Below are 6,348 nucleotides of genomic sequence, written 5' to 3'. Positions count from 1 at the left end.
GTCAGACTTTTGTCTGGGCTTCAGCTTGAGACAATAGATTCTGGGACACCTATATGTTAATTGGGGAAGTGACAATAAAACTTCAATCAAACTGGGAACCCCCATGGCCACCCTGGGCTGAACTGACATTTGGTGGTAGCCTGGAAAAAAATGGGCCTAGTTGGAGAACACAGGACAGCCGCATTTGGCTGAAAAGACTATTTTATTAGTAAACTTTTAAGACTTTTATCTCTGCAACCGGACTTCGAAGGAATGTAAAAAGTTAACAGTTTAAATGTAATTTTTGTGGATTTTAAACAAGACCTGGTACCCTTCAGTGGCATATAAGGGACAGGAATGGCAGATAATTGGATATTCTGAGGAAAGTGTATATGGTGCCACTTTGAAGATTAACATGCCTTGTGATAATATGTACACATGTATAAAGTTATAGAATTTTAGGTATGACATTTCTCACTGAAAAGGATAAAAAATTATTAGATGGACGAAACAAAGTCCTAAAAACGTGAGAATTGGATTGCCATGCTGTGAAATATGTAATCTGTTTATTTAATTAGTTAAAGTGCCACAACTGTACAAATATGTAATTTATGTTAAGATTGATTTTTGGCAAAAAGGACTGTGGGAAGGCTTTGCACCTCATAAAACCCAACCCCATAAACGGAGTCCCCTCCTAGAGGAGGCAGCCAACATTGGCTGGCTTATCAGGTTCTTGGGGGTAGGTCTAGCTTAGTTCTGACCAACAATATACCCGGTGATGTCACCCGCTTAATAAAAGGGGTGGGAGCTCACAGGGACAGGACATTCTCTCCTGAATTTCCAGTGCCTGCATATCCAGACATTCCAGATCCACCTTTTCAAGATTCCAGACTCTACTGCTAGGTCAGAGCATAACTGACCATATCCAAGCAGGGCCAATGATCCAGAAAACCCCACAAAAATCCCAATAGCAAAGGGGAAAAAGCTGTGGTAGCTTGGGGAGCATCCTGTGACCAGACCAGCCTTTTTCTCACTACCTGCATTCCCTCGGTACCCTTGCCATCCAGTGACCAGATTTTCCCAGCTGCTTGCTGTTAGGAGTGTCCGCCGCTATCCTGTGACCAGAGCTTTTGAGCCCAGAACCGGTTGACTGTCCAACTCCCCAAACTCAAGTGTGGATTGTGAGTATTTCCCCATCCCATAGCCACACATAGCCTACCACATCTTGATACTTTGTCTTTGTTCCACTCTTTAAATAATCCTATCGATACTCTGATTCCTTGTTGAAACTGTTAGAATTCGCTGTGCATCTTGTCATTTATCTCCAAGCGTTAGCGCCACTTTTCTATTCATTTCTGTCTTTCACAGATCATAAGTCCTTAGTTATATTTGGAATAATCAAATTAATTCCCACATAAAGTTGAATGCGGGGTTAAAAGGTTGACATCATGAATCAATCTTGGAACGTACCGTGTCTTTCTTTAACCATGTAGTCTAGATAATTTAGTTTAAGTAAAAGTTGCCTTTCCTTTTTAAAACCAATTTTCTTTTCTTAACTGCTTTATTTTACCTAAACCGAACCTCATTCCACCTTGAAAATCTCATCCAGTTCTTCAGCTATAGTCACTTTTTCACTTCCATAGTGTCCTTGTGATGTGCATCTATCACCTAGCCTATAAACCGCATTCCGATTATGTGTCTTTCACCATTTTTCTTAAAAACCGTTTTTGACATTTAAAACTGAAAAACAGAAAATTGCAACTTTTCAACGTGTGAATATGGCTGCACTGTGTTGTAAATTTCAAGTTGCTTTTTGAACTGCATGCCTTTTGTGATACCTTACCTTATAGTTGCTAGTGATATAACATCCATGAGACTGTGATCAAACATATGTACATCATTATTTAAACACATATAATTAATTATTTGTCAAAATCTGAGTGTCATTTTAGGCCATTGCAAGGGAAGGTCGGATTTTGATTCTGTTTGCTGCCTCATATCCCTGACTCCCTGCTGCTTCTTTGTATCCACTCAGAATTCTATTAATTGGGGGTTGAGGGAACATTGCAGGGGGAAAACTTTACTCGGGTGCTATCTATCCTAATTGAAAAAGTGCTCCTATTCATTTGTGCTTTGGATATGTTCTTGTAGAAGGTTACCCAAGTGTATTTCCGTGGTTTTCATTGTAATTATCACCCCATTGGTGATTGCTGCCCAATATAAATATTGTGTGATTCTCTTTGAATTTTAAATAAATAAATATTGTGTTACCACCCACCAGCTTGGTTCATGGTCCATTGTGACCCAGGGTATTTGTAAAAGGGGATGTGAGACGCGTCTGGTATCGGCACAATTCAAATTCGTAGAAAATCAAGAAAAGGCATTCTCATTGCGCGCTACATCTAAGGGTAAGGGCTAAGATCCTGGTCCGGTGTATGACACCCGGTTGGAATACTTTACAAATTGGGGGCTCAGGCCGTGAATTGGGATAGTTTATTCAACCGTGACAGCTTAACACAGCAGACTAACCTTCAAGGTAGTGCTACTTTGTGTGGTTGTAACACTGTGTTACACTGTAGAAACGCCTCCCCAAAACAAAAATCCCAAATACCAGGCCTGTGTATAAAATTAAAGCTAAATCAACCCTAAGAACTAGATAGAAAGCAACAGAATACAGATTACCCATGCATAAACAAATTAATACAGAAAGGACACTTTCCAAAATGGCCATAGTAGAGATAATATAGCTAGGGAGCACCTTCTGCACAAGCTATTTGTCAGAGGGGAATGGGCAGAGCAAGATGAAAAAGTCTGGCTAGAAGAAGTGATGCAACAGGTCACCGCCATGGACATGGACAAGTGGCAGGACAGTGGCCTATTACATCAAGCTTTGAGCGAGTTGTACATGACTCTGAAAATTAAAGAGAAACAGATTAAAATTGTTAGAATCACGACCTACATGTATCTCCATATGGGAGTGATGCAGGAAAAGCATGAAGAAAATACAACTCTTGCGCAAAATCAATCTGAACTCGTAACTAAAATCGAGACTGAACTAAAATTAGCAGAACAAAAATTGAGACAGAATCTGGAAACTATATCACACAGTTAAAAGAGGACTTGGCTCTACAACAGCAAAATAATGCAGATCAAGAGGCCCAATTAGATGCATTGAAAGAGGAGTGAAGGGAAAAGGTTGACTTTCTGCAAGAGAGTCAACAGAAGCTAAGTCAACAATTAACATATAACAGGGCCTGCTCAGATCAAATAACCATGCTGGAAGATCAGATAAAAAAATTGGAAGAAGAAAATAATAACTTAATTATGAGAGACCTCCACTCTAGATCAGAATTTGATGAAGAGCGCCAGAAATTAGGCACCATAACACAACAAGGGGATGACCTAGATGAACAAAGGGACGCTCTGTATCAGGCGAAAGAGGCCCTATACCAGGAAAGTTGCAGTTTAAAAACCAATCTGGAGAGAAGGGGGTCAGACCTTCAGGTACTGACTGGCATAAAAGAAGAATGTGAGAAATTAATGGGACATAGGAGAAAAAATTGAACTCAAATTAGAGCAGGCCACAGAGACTCTAAATATGCAGAAAAAGGAGGTTCACCTCCTGCAACAGAAATTGTCTCAGTGTTCCCAAACTATACAGGCAGCACACAAAGATAATGAGGCCCTCTGTGAGGAGAAAGAGGGGCTCCACCAGCAGGTGGTAGCTCAAGAGCTGGTCATAGAGGCCAGTAAAGCCCTGATAGCTAAGCAAAAAGCTCAGATCATTGGCTATTATCAAGAGGTAGGGGCTAGGAAGGAGAAACTAGCGAGGTTGGAGAAAGAGGGTGCTATATCTAATCTGAACTGGAGGGACCCGGAACAGATAGAGAGGGACAGGGCAACCCCAGATCATACTATGAAGACCTCTATACTAAGGGACTCAACCCCCTTTGATACTGTGTACACTGCTGATTTCATGTATACTGGTTCACATGAGACAGAAACCATGAGGCTGGCAGAATTAAATAGGCCAAGCATAATGGAGCTGACAGGTCAGCGCCCCCCAGAAAGTGATGGATGGGCGTCCCTGTACATATACCAAAATATTAAGGCAGATGTCTCTGATAAGGAAGTCTCCTATGAGGAGAAAGTCAGGGAATTAGATCTGCAGAAATACTACCTCCAAAGAGACCAGTTCGTTCAATTTGTAGAAAGACAGAATGAAATGAGGCCCAAAAAGAGCATTCTAAAGACCTCCACCCAATCAGGGCAGTGGGGGGATCCTCTGCCAACCGTGGAAGCAGGGAGGAGTCAGAAGACTACTCTCCTGTGTGCCAAATGGGAGAAGAAACTAGGCCCCACCATTCTGCGTGACTAGGTCCTACCATTCTGCATGCCCCTCCCAAGCTCATAGAATCAGGGTGCACCTAGAAGATCAGGAGGGGTCCTCCAACAGTAGCGCCTCTGAGTCTGAGGGTGAGAGGACTCAGGTGATGCGGCCAAAGAAAGCAAATAAACTAAAGAGATATATGGCAAAAGACCCCATTAGGCAGATCAAGGCCATTAGAAATTTCATAACCCCGTACCACAAAAAAGCAAAGTATTCTGTTTGGGAGCATTTGGAACTCTATGAACAAATGATGCACACTTTTCACCTTAAAGACAGCCAGAACTGCATAGAGTATGCTAAATGGATGTTCTCTCCAGAGTACTCCAGCTTCTTTGCTGGACTGGAAGACCAAAAACATTCAAGATGGTCCACCTACAGGGTGGCCATTTTGAAACACTTTTCCACCCACAGAAACCACCAAGAGGCTCGCAAAGTGACCTATAATCTGCAATGCGGAGAAGACTAGGCCCCACGAGTATTTGTGCAGGAGCTAAACGCGCCTTTGCACAAACCACTAGGACGGTGCACACGGATAGCAGGGAGTTCATAACTACCTTCTTTCATGCGCTCCCAAAATATATCATGACCATCTGACACATCTGGTGTGGGATTTCCATGATAAAAGATCTCTGGACTGGGTAATAGAGCAGGCTACCCGCATCTATGAGGTTCAAAAACCTGCAGAAAATAAAAACCCGACCAAAAACCCCAAACCAGCCAACACCCCTGCTGCTGCTAAGGTGGCGGATGTGAAGGTTGCCCACATTTTAGACCTATAAATGGGGGTGGGGGGCTAAAAATGTACCTACACAAAACCCACAACACCAGAGGCCAAGAAGGCCTTCTGGCCAATCAGAAACAGTGGACAGTCAGGGAGGTAACCCCACCAATGGGTCCCCTAACTCTCCTGATTATGTAAGTCCCAGATACAAGGGCAACTGACCTATCTTGGGGTATGTATGGACTCCCCCAGCCCAAGGGGGTGGGGTCCCACCAGGTAAGTACTCCCCGAGGGAATTTCCCTCCTACCTTCCCTCAGGAGCGCAGTAATCTCCCAAATCCTGGGTTAAGTTTCTTTCCCTAGTATCCTCAAAACCCCAACCTGCAGGGCAACCTTCCTTTCTTTCCCCGGTTTCAGGAGCCCAGACAACCCAATCCGGGAGAGAGGAGGCCAAGGGTGGAGGGTTACCAAAATCCCTAGTACCTAGGGTACCCCAGGAGAAGGGATAGTTACCCTTCCTGTGAACCCCCTAGATACAAACAAAGTCCCCTGTACCTGCCGGAATGGGTGTCCCAACTGGAGCACCAGGTCCAGAACCTCATACAGGATCTGGGTTGCATGTTGAGGGCTCAGCAGAACCCTCAGCTGAACATTGCGGTTCAGAACTCCGTAAACCCAGGATCTGGCAACCCAGAACAATGATGAGGAGAGAACCCTGACAATTCACCGGTTCCAGAGGAGGAGGCACGGGGCAAGGGGGTTTAAAGCCCTAGAGGAAGCTTCCTTCCTCACCCATGAAAAGCCCATGGATGCCCCGGAACTAAAATCTCCTGACCCTGAAAATCTGCAACTCAGGGAACAGAGGGTGGGTAGGAGAAATAAAGACCTTAAAAAGGACCATTTTGGGGAGGAAGTTAGTGTCCTCCAATTTGAAGGGGAAGAATCCTTAGATGATTCTGGGAAAACAATCTTCTCCTTCGGGACCGGGGAATTCCTCCCAAAGAAAAATGGGTCCCGAGAGATCCGAATAAAGTCTGGCTGGGTTTTGATGACTGATTCAGAATCACCCATCCCTGAACCCCATAATTGCCATTATGAGAGTAAAATAGTAAAGAAGGGATCCTCCCCACAAACTGGTACTAGTGACTGCCTCCAGGTAAAAGGGGGCAGTGTAGAATTAGGGAAACGGGATTCCAAAATCCCTATATATTTCAGGATGTCAAATTTTTATTACAGATTCCCAGACTCTGACCGAGCA

Source organism: Ambystoma mexicanum, chromosome 9 (genome assembly GCF_040938575.1).
Source record: "Ambystoma mexicanum isolate Mex_15411 chromosome 9, UKY_AmexF1_1, whole genome shotgun sequence".
In the NCBI taxonomy this organism is placed as follows: Eukaryota; Metazoa; Chordata; class Amphibia; order Caudata; family Ambystomatidae; genus Ambystoma; species Ambystoma mexicanum.
Note: the sequence above shows the minus strand (reverse complement) of the source record.